Raw genomic sequence first — 11,105 nt, 5'->3', positions numbered from 1 at the left:
AGACCCTGTCGACCTAGTTACTGCTGACCAATAGTGGTCGACCTAGACACTGTCGACCTAGAGACCAGATCCCGTACAGTGAGGGGATCATTACATATAATATAGCGCTGCAGAAACCTTGTGGTAGTGTACTATATACATACTGTATATCTCTATAACTCTATATCTCTCTGTATATAAAGTAAAAAGTTATTATAATGTGGAACTGAAGATTGAGATCAGTCGATGGCCCAAAAGTGTTTGCGACCTAGGAGTTATGGCCCAGGGAGCCTGGGAGACACAATCAGCGGAATGTGTGTAGGCTGCAGCAGGCCTAATTATCGGCAGACCTGCAGTAAGAGGATGAGCAGAAAGCACATGAAGACTGCAGTGTTTTGCAGCAGCTGTAGCTTTAAGATACACCCCCCCCCCCCCCTCCCTCCCAGCATGGGCCACATCCCCTGATAGACCCGCCCCCAGCCCTGTCCTCACTGCAATGAGGGAGGGCGAGAGGGGCTGACACAAAGTAGCAGGCTTCTGCAGGGATACATACACCGTGTATATATATATATATATACACACACACACACACACACACACATATATATATATCTCCTGCTATATACAGGGGGACGGAGAGCATTGCCCGGGTAGGAGACCGATTGCCAACCACTGGATACCCCAAAATTGTGAGTATTAATCCTCTAATACTTTATTTCAATAGGGTGAGGGCGGCTGTTCCCTAGTCTGACTGCCTCACCCACCTCTTCCCCAGAGCTGTCACCCCGCCCACTGGGCTAATACCCCAAACTTCTCAGGCACTGCTGGGTGTCCTATCTAACAGGAGGGCGACATGAAGGGTGGGGCAGACTGACAGCTCTGGTTAACCTCCTCCCTGCTGGTGAGGAAGCCGTTCTGGTCTCTCTGTTACATCCAGACATTAGTTTATTTTGGGTGGTGCAGATTACCCAGAACCCTCCAGGAGGGGTGGCGAGAGGCCCAGTTTGTTTGAATAACTTCCTTGAAGAGGAGAAATTAAACAAACTTATCCCTGACAGCTGCAAATCCCATCCACCGCCTGGGAGAGAATGGTGTATCATTCATTAATGCTTGTTTGCTTTATTCCGGGGTATGGTACAGATTACATATGATAAACACATATGCTGTTATCATGCCGGCATCACATGAGTTATACTAAAGCGATAAATGTTGGTGATATATAAATAAAGGGTAATCTCAGCTTCCTCACTATTACGACCTTCTAAATGCAGAAGAAAACTGGTAAGTGAGGGAGGGTGTTGTTTTCTTATCTAGGGGAAATCACTTATTTAGCAATTGTATTTTGGGCTTCAGTTCAACTTAAAAAAAAAAAAAAGGTAAATATTGATTTACATTTATGTAAAAAAAAAACAAGAAAAAAAAAACCGAAAAATTCTTTTTATATAATACTGACCAAAAACGATTTACAGTGAACATAATGGAAGTCGGCCGCATTGTGTGATCATAAGAGCTGGCTGCATTTACGCACGGCCCCTGTTACCATTTTTGCACCAGCCCTACACCTGGCGCAAGAGATTCATCAGATGGATCTCTTTGTATGCTCGCTTGTAATGGCTTGCAATTATACCTACACAGGATGCAGTTAAAATGCCGGCTGTCGAGATCCCAGCCGACACTGTGGCAAGCGCAGCGAGCCCGCAAGGGGGCTTTTATCGCTCGCCTCACCGCCAGCATTCTGGAGGGCAGGATGCCATTGTCGGGATATTGACAGCCGTCATCCCGCCCACCGGGATAAAGTATGTAATACACCTACACACCATCAGAACAGTATATATACTGATGCACCAGGGCTGTACCTAGGGGTGTGCAAGTGGTGCAGTCACCCATGGTCCTGGAGGCTGCATGTTGCTACCCCACGGCACCTGAATATGACTTGAAGGGTGCTTGAAAAAGCCTCTGTAGCACTTCAGAGCTGCCGGAGCATCCTAAGGACACTCTGTGCACACAGCCTGTACAGTCGGCCATGTTGGGGGTGTAGTGTCCTGTGTCTGTATTGTGTGTAATAGATGTATTATGGCCATGCCCCAGAGGTCAGACCATGTTGGGGGTGTAGTGTCCTGTGTATGTATTGTGTGTAATAGATGTATTATGATCATGTCCCCAGTGGTCATGTCATGTTGGGGGTGTAGTCAGGGCCGTCTTTTTGTATGGGCTCAATGGGCACTTGCCCAAGGGCCCCAGGAGTATAAGGGCCCTAGGCTGATAGCTGAGGGTCCCCTTTTTCCAGGGGTACCAGATTTTTGAAAATCGTCCCTGGGGAACCAGAAATATCCAACTTCAAAGCAGTGGTCTCCATTCGAGCCTGTTAATGACTTCCCAACCAGATATCTCGGGTTTTGTCTGACTTATAGGGGTCGATTCTATTCGGCAACTAATGAATAGCGCCGGGAATTAGCTCCCGACGCTATTCAATTCAGCAACTAGTTACCTGCAATTGTCGGGAATTCTTCTCTCATCCCCGGGGGATGAGAAGAGAAACCCGACAAAAGTGCTGCCTCGCGGCCGGCGCGAGGCTGATTCTGTCGGGAATCAGCCTCTCGCCGGGGAGTTAAGTCGGAGAATGCCCGTTCTCCCGACAAAACTACCTGTTTTGTCGGCGAGAACGGGCCATCGCCGACGTAACTAGTTGCTGAATTGAATAGCGTCGGGAGCTAATTCCCGGCGCTATTCATTAGTTGCCGAATAGAATCGACCCCATAGACCCTACACACTGGGCGATATGAGTGAAAGATAAGAAAAATATCGTTCATTAATGAATGAGATATCGTTCATATCTTTCAGTGTGGAGGCACCAGCGATGAACGATGCGCAGCCCCGCGCTCGTTTATCGCTGGGGCCCCGTCGCTTGTGCATGCAGGCCAATATGGACGATCTCGTCCATATTTGCCTGCACTGCTATGGAGCCAGGGGGGGTGGGGGGGAGGGGAGTGAAGAAACTTCTCCCCCCCCCCCCCCCCCCCCCCCCCCCGCCGCCGGGTCGGCCATATCTGCCGACGGGCAGCTCGGCGGCGGATCGCGCAATGTGTAGGGCCCATTAGAGTTTTTCTGAGGGTACATTACAAAAGCTGGGACTCTCCCCTTTTCGGTGGACACTGGCAGCTTGTCTCTACTATGCCCAGAACCAGAGATATCAGCCTTCAAGCAGCCGGTCCCTGCTCCAGCTCCACACGCCTGGTATGCAGTTTTATATTTTCATTGGTAGATTGCTCTGGCTCCTGAACTCTGACCAGCAAGTCCCCAGTACATCCTGAGAGGTGGGACTCTCTCTATTTTTTTTTTTTTTTTTATTCCGTTGAAATCTAAGAAATCTGTTTCCAGGAACTGGAGATATCTGCAGTCAAGCAAGCTGCCCTCCTACCGGAAAATGATGAATATTAAGTCCACTCCACTATCCACCCCTCTCCAGCGCCGTAACTACGTGTGTGCCAGGTGTGCCTGGCACATAGCGCAGTCACCCTGAGGGCGCAACGGCCAGCGGCTTGTAATGAGTCAAATTGACTCATTACAAGCCGCCTCTGCTGTGCTGGTTGCGCCACGCTGGAGGAGAGGAGAGCAGCAGCGCCGGAGGAGGGGGACTGGTGCCACTGCAGCGCTATGTAATTGTTAGTGGCGCAGCTGCAGCAATCCCTCTCCTTCTGCATTGGCTGCCCGGCGCTGCTGTGAATGCTGGGATGCGATTCGCTCATCCCAGCATTCACAGCGGCGTCGGCCAGCCAATGCGGAAGGAGAGGGACAGCTGCAGCGGTGTCACTACCTATTACATAGCGCTGCTGCGGCTCAGTCCCCCCCTCCGCTCCTCCTCCTTCTCCCCTGCCCGGGATCTGCTTCATGAAGCCTGCACCGAGGCGCCTGAGCCAACGGGGAGAGATGGTTAGTATCTCTCTATTCTCTCTGCCGTAATGTGTAAGAAGGGGACGCTGGCTGCCGTAATGTGTAAAAAGGGGGACACTGGCTGCCGTAATGTGTAAAAAGGGGGACGCTGGCTGCCGTAATGTGTAAAAAAAAAAAAAAAAAAAAAAAAAAAAAAAAGGGGGGCTCTGGCTGCTGTAATGTGTAAAAGGGGCTCTACTGGTGTAGTGGCGCTACTGTGCAGGGTAATTTGAATAATGGAGACTACTGTGCACCGTAGAATGAAATGGTATTATTTTGTAGCCACGCCCCTTCCCCATGAAGCCACGCCCCTATATATTTTTGGTGCGCTTACGGCGTGCACTGCCCTTATCTTGCATTGGGGGGGCGCCAATGCCGTTTCTTGCACACAGCGCTAAAATGCCTAGTTACGGCACTGCCCTCACCTGCTTATTAAACACCCCCTACCACCCTGGAAGTCATGTACTGGGACCCCTTCATTCCGCCCAATACCCCCTTCTACAGTTGAGTGTTCTCCCTCCCGTCCCATCTCCCACCATCTGTGCAGTAAAGGAGTAATTAGCAGAAATTACTGCTCCAGGTCCTACATGCTGAGCGGAAGATAGAACATCCCCTACCGTCCGCAGGACATCAAAGCTGCCGCTAATAGCTCCCCCCACCCCTACCGCTGGAGGATGGGTAGGGGTCCCAGTGCATTGCTTTGCCCAGTGGCCTACACTGATGTTAAGAAGGGGATCCGCAGCGCCCATTACACGGTACATAATCAATGAGCAAACAAGAAAAACAGCACTTGCAGTACAAGACAATATAGGACAGGTATGGAAAACCCGGGGTTAGGTGCCATCAAAGGGAGTATGGGTTATAAGATAGTGTAAGAAAAGGAAAGGCAGTGGCACATGAGGAAAGAAGTCCCTGCTCTTGCGATCTTACAATCTAAACTATAGAATTGTATCCAGTCAGGGCCGGCTCCAGGCATGTTCCAATAGAGCGGCCGCGCAGGGTGCCACCCTTAATGGGCGCCGCCATATTGGAGCCTGGTCCTGTGTGTGCCTCCAGCAGCGTCCGCCCGGCCCTATGGACTATGGTAAACTACTCAGTGCGCGCTGTGCGGCGCCGGCGTCAGACACCGCAAAGCGCACACTGAGTAGTTTTTAGCTTCAGTTTGGAGACTAAACTAACGCTAAAAACTACTAAGTGTGCGGCGCCTGACGTCAGACGCCGCATAGCGCGCACTGAGTAGTTTAACTTTAGTCCACACGCGGCCCACAGCAGTCCCCCTCCCTCGTCGCTGACGCCGGACAGCAGGCACTGTGGGGCATTTATGTATCTGGCACATGCTGGGGGCATTTATGTATCTGGCACTGCTGGGGGGGGAGGGTGGGGGGGGGGGGGGGGGGGGGGGGGGGCATGTCCTGTGTAGCTGCCACTGCTGGGGGGGGGGCATGTCCTGTGTAGCTGCCACTGCTGGGGGGGGGGCATGTCCTGTGTAGCTGCCACTGCTGGGGGGGGCATGTCCTGTGTAGCTGCCACTGCTGGGGGGGGGCATGTCCTGTGTAGCTGCCACTGCTGGGGGGGGCATGTCCCGTGTAGCTGCCACTGCTGGGGGGGGCATGTCCCGTGTAGCTGCCACTGCTGGGGGGGGCATGTCCCGTGTAGCTGCCACTGCTGGGGGGGGGCATGTCCCGTGTAGCTGCCACTGCTGGGGGGGGGCATGTCCCGTGTAGCTGCCACTGCTGGGGGGGGCATGTCCCGTGTAGCTGCCACTGCTGGGGGGGGCATGTCCCGTGTAGCTGCCACTGCTGGGGGGGGCATGTCCCGTGTAGCTGCCACTGCTGGGGGGGGGCATGTCCCGTGGTAGCTGCCACTGCTGGGGGGGGGCATGTCCCGTGTAGCTGCCACTGCTGGGGGGGGCATGTCCCGTGTAGCTGCCACTGCTGGGGGGGGCATGTCCCGTGTAGCTGCCACTGCTGGGGGGGGCATGTCCGTGTAGCTGCCACTGCTGGGGTGGGGGCATGTCCTGTGTAGCTGCCACTGCTGGGGGGGGCATGTCCTGTGTAGCTGCCACTGCTGGGGGGGGCATGTCCTGTGTAGCTGCCACTGCTGGGGGGGGCATGTCCTGTGTAGCTGCCACTGCTGGGGGGGGCATGTCCTGTGTAGCTGCCACTGCTGGGGGGGGCATGTCCTGTGTAGCTGCCACTGCTGGGGGGGGCATGTCCTGTGTAGCTGCCACTGCTGGGGGGGCATGTCCTGTGTAGCTGCCACTGCTGGTGGGAGGGAATGTCCTGTGTGGCTGGCACTGCTGGGGGGAGGGAATGTCCTGTGTAGCTGGCACTGCTGGGGGGGGGGGGGGCATGTCCTGTGTAGCTGGCACTGCACTACTGTAGACGTTATGTGTATCTGGCACTATACTGGAGACATGTGTATCTGGCACTGCTGGGGGGGCATGTCCTGTGTAGCTGGCACTGCTGGGGGGGGGCATGTCCTGTGTAGCTGCCACTGCTGGGGGGGGCATGTCCTGTGTAGCTGCCACTGCTGGGGGGGGCATGTCCTGTGTAGCTGCCACTGCTGGGGGGGGCATGTCCTGTGTAGCTGCCACTGCTGGGGGGGGCATGTCCTGTGTAGCTGCCACTGCTGGGGGGAGGGAATGTCCTGTGTGGCTGGCACTGCTGGGGGGAGGGAATGTCCTGTGTAGCTGGCACTGCTGGGGGGGGGGGGGGGGGGCATGTCCTGTGTAGCTGGCACTGCACTACTGTAGACGTTATGTGTATCTGGCACTATACTGGAGACATGTGTATCTGGCACTGCTGGGGGGGCATGTCTTGTGTAGCTGGCACTGCTGGGGGGGGGCATGTCCTGTGTAGCTGGCACTGCTGGGGGGGGGCATGTCCTGTGTAGCTGGCACTGCTGGGGGGGGGGCATGTCCTGTGTAGCTGGCACTGCTGGGGGGGGGGCATGTCCTGTGTAGCTGGCACTGCTGGGGGGGGGGGCATGTCCTGTGTAGCTGGCACTGCTGGGGGGGGGGGCATGTCCTGTGTAGCTGGCACTGCTGGGTGGGAGAGGGCATGTCCTGTGTAGCTGGCACTGCTGGGGGGGGGGGGCATGTCCTGTGTAGCTGGCACTGCTGGGGGGGGGGGGGGCATGTCCTGTGTAGCTGGCACTGCTGGGGGGGGGGGGGGCATGTCCTGTGTAGCTGGCACTGTTGGGGGGGGGGGGGCATGTCCTGTGTAGCTGGCACTGCTGGGGGGGGGGGGCATGTCCTGTGTAGCTGGCACTGCTGGGGGGGGGCATGTCCTGTGTAGCTGGCACTGCTGGGGGGGCATGTCCTGTGTAGCTGGCACTGCTGGGGGGGGGCATGTCCTGTGTAGCTGGCACTGCTGGGGGGGGGGGGGGGGCGGGCATGTCCTGTGTAGCTGGCACTGCTGGGGGGGGGCATGTCCTGTGTAGCTGGCACTGCTGGGGGGGGGCATGTCCTGTGTAGCTGGCACTGCTGGGGGGGGGCATGTCCTGTGTAGCTGGCACTGCTGGGGGGGGGGGGGCATGTCCTGTGTAGCTGGCACTGCTGGGGGGAGAGGGCATGTCCTGTGTAGCTGGCACTGCTGGGGGGGGGGGGCATGTCCTGTGTAGCTGGCACTGCTGGAGGGGGGGGGGGGGGCATGTCCTGTGTAGCTGGCACTGCTGGGGGGAGGGAATGTCCTGTGTGGCTGGCACTGCTGGGGGGAGGGAATGTCCTGTGTAGCTGGCACTGCTGGGGGGGGGGGGGGGGGGCATGTCCTGTGTAGCTGGCACTGCACTACTGTAGACGTTATGTGTATCTGGCACTATACTGGAGACATGTGTATCTGGCACTGCTGGGGGGGCATGTCTTGTGTAGCTGGCACTGCTGGGGGGGGCATGTCCTGTGTAGCTGGCACTGCTGGGGGGGGGGCATGTCCTGTGTAGCTGGCACTGCTGGAGGGGGGGCATGTCCTGTGTAGCTGGCACTGCTGGGGGGGGGGGCATGTCCTGTGTAGCTGGCACTGCTGGGGGGGGGGCATGTCCTGTGTAGCTGGCACTGCTGGAGGGGGGGGGGGGGCATGTCCTGTGTAGCTGGCACTGCTGGAGGGGGGGGGGGGGGGCATGTCCTGTGTAGCTGGCACTGCTGGGGGGAGGGAATGTCCTGTGTAGCTGGCACTGCTGGGGGGAGGGAATGTCCTGTGTAGCTGGCACTGCTGGGGGGAGGGAATGTCCTGTGTGGCTGGCACTGCTGGGGGGGAGGGAATGTCCTGTGTAGCTGGCACTGCTGGGGGGGGGGGGCATGTCCTGTGTAGCTGGCACTGCACTACTGTAGACGTTATGTGTATCTGGCACTATACTGGAGACATGTGTATCTGGCACTGCTGGGGGGGCATGTCTTGTGTAGCTGGCACTGCTGGGGGGGGCATGTCCTGTGTAGCTGGCACTGCACTACTGTAGACGTTATGTGTATCTGGCACTATACTGGAGACATGTGTATCTGGCACTGCTGGGGGGGCATGTCTTGTGTAGCTGGCACTGCTGGGGGGGGCATGTCCTGTGTAGCTGGCACTGCTGGGGGGGGGGCATGTCCTGTGTAGCTGGCACTGCTGGGGGGGGGGGGTTATGTCCTGTGTAGCTGGCACTGCTGGGGGGGGGGGGGTTATGTCCTGTGTAGCTGGCACTGCTGGGGGGGGGGGGTTATGTCCTGTGTAGCTGGCACTGCTGGGGGGGGGGGCATGTCCTGTGTAGCTGGCACTGCTGGGGGGAGAGGGCATGTCCTGTGTAGCTGGCACTGCTGGGGGGGGGGGGGGGCGGGGGCATGTCCTGTGTAGCTGGCACTGCTGGAGGGGGGGCATGTCCTGTGTAGCTGGCACTGCTGGGGGGAGGGAATGTCCTGTGTGGCTGGCACTGCTGGGGGGAGGGAATGTCCTGTGTAGCTGGCACTGCTGGGGGGGGGGGGGGGGCATGTCCTGTGTAGCTGGCACTGCACTACTGTAGACGTTATGTGTATCTGGCACTATACTGGAGACATGTGTATCTGGCACTGCTGGGGGGGCATGTCTTGTGTAGCTGGCACTGCTGGGGGGGGCATGTCCTGTGTAGCTGGCACTGCTGGGGGGGGGGGGCATGTCCTGTGTAGCTGGCACTGCTGGGGGGGGGGGCATGTCCTGTGTAGCTGGCACTGCTGGAGGGGGGGCATGTCCTGTGTAGCTGGCACTGCTGGGGGGGGGGGCATGTCCTGTGTAGCTGGCACTGCTGGGGGGGGGGCATGTCCTGTGTAGCTGGCACTGCTGGGGGGAGAGGGCATGTCCTGTGTAGCTGGCACTGCTGGGGGGAGGGGGCATGTCCTGTGTAGCTGGCACTGCTGGGGGGAGGGGGCATGTCCTGTGTAGCTGGCATATCAGTAGTAATTGTCATTCATGTTAGATAGACTTGACATCCCAAATCTCAACATACGTTAGCATAGATAAAACGGTAGCATTGGTCGATCATGGCGTGTTAAGTATGTCAATTTGTTCTATCACGGTAGCATCAAATCCTCAAAGTTATCATATTAGCCTTGAAGGGAGCCGCCAACGCATATTATTATTAGTTATTATTATCCTTTATTTATATGGCGCCACAAGGGTTCCGCAGCGCCCAATTACAGAGTACATAAACAAATAATCAAACAGGAAAACAGCAACTTACAGTTGATGACAGCATAGGACAAGTACAGGGTAAATAAACATAGTTACATCAGCAGATGACACTGGAATAAGTATCAGGTAGCAGAACACTGATGGATTTGATGCAGTTGAAGATTATTAAAGTAGGAAAGGATAAGCACATGAGGGAAGAGGACCCTGCTCGTGAGAGCTTACATTCTAAAGGGGAGGGGTAGACAGACAGGGGTGAGACAGATGGGGTACATAGAGAGCGTGGAACAGAGGGTTAGGATGAGATTTGGCTGGGTTTGGTGAAGAAGTGGGTCTTGAGAGATCGTTTGAAGTTTTGTAGAGAGGTGGGGAGTCTGAGGGGGAGAGGTAGGGAATTCCAGAGAAGTGGTGCAGCACGTGAAAAATCTTGGAGGTAGAGTGGGAGGAAGTAATCCGTAGGCAGGAGAGTCAGCGTGCATTAGCAGAGCGAAGAGGACGGGTGGGAGTGTAAGGGGAGATAAGGTCAGAGATGTAAATAGATGGGTGAGGGCTTTGTAAGCGAGTGTGAGAAGCTTGAAATGGATTCTGAAAGGGAAGGTGAGCCAGTGAAGGTCTAGTAAGAGAGGAGAGGTGGACATAGTGCATTTGGTGAGGAAGATGAGCCGGGCTGCAGCATTGAGGATAGATTGGAGTGGAGAGAGGTATTTGTCAGGAATGCCAGTCAGAAGCAGATTACAGTAGTCCAGTCTGGAGATGACCAGTGAGTGGATAAGAGTCTTAGTAGCATCCTGGGTCAGAAAGGGTCTGATCCTGGAAATATTTTTTAGATGAAAACGGCAGGTTTGTGAGAGGTGCTGAATGTGTGGTTTGAAGGAGAGGGAGGAGTCAAGGATTACTCCAAGACAGCGTACTTGGTGGCTAGAGGAGATAGTAGTGCCATCTATAGATAGTGAGATTGTGGGAGGTGAGGTTGTGCGGGAGGGTGGGAAGATGATCAGCTCAGTCTTAGACATGTTAAGTTTAAGAAAGCGCTGAGACATCCAGGAAGAGGTAGCAGAGAGACAGTTGGAGATACGAGTGAGGAGAGCAGGGGAGAGGTCTGGAGAGGAAAGATAGATGTGGGTGTCATCAGCATAGAGATGATATTGGAAACCAAAAGAACTAATGAGCTTACCTAGTGAGGATGTATAGAGAGAGAAGAGAAGAGGACCAAGGACAGAACCTTGGGGTACCCCTACAGTTAGTGGAAGTGTGGGGGAGGTGGAGTCATGAGAGGAGACTGAGAAAGAACGGTCAAAGGTAGGAGGACAGCCAAGAGAGGGCAGTGTCACGCAGACCAATGGAGTGAAGAATTTGCAGTAGGAGAGGATGGTCCACAGTGTCAAAAGTAGCAGAGAGATCAAGTAGAATAAGTATAGAGTAGTGTCCCTTAGATTTAGCAGCAAGGCGGTCATTGCATACTTTTGTAAGGGCAGTTTCAGTGGAGTGGAGAGGACGGGAGCCAGACTGGAATGGGTCAAGCAGTGAGTGTGAGGAAAGAAAGGAAGTTTGGCGGTTGTATAC

The 11,105-nt window shown here is 55.6% G+C and overlaps 1 protein-coding gene across 2 annotated transcripts in view; it reads left to right on the top strand.

Moving 5' to 3' along the window:
- Positions 1-438: 438 nt before the first annotated feature.
- Positions 439-11,105, top strand: part of CAPN11 (calpain 11) — an 86,650-nt gene continuing 75,983 nt past the window's right edge. For both annotated transcript variants that reach the window (XM_063918824.1, XM_063918823.1), the window contains exon 1: positions 439-668. The gene's annotated coding sequence lies outside the window, so the exon portion shown is untranslated. The remainder of the gene's footprint in view (positions 669-11,105) is intronic.

This window comes from Pseudophryne corroboree, chromosome 4 (assembly GCF_028390025.1).
Source record: "Pseudophryne corroboree isolate aPseCor3 chromosome 4, aPseCor3.hap2, whole genome shotgun sequence".
NCBI lineage: Eukaryota > Metazoa > Chordata > Amphibia > Anura > Myobatrachidae > Pseudophryne > Pseudophryne corroboree.
Note: the sequence above shows the minus strand (reverse complement) of the source record. Positions and strands in the feature narration are given on the sequence as shown.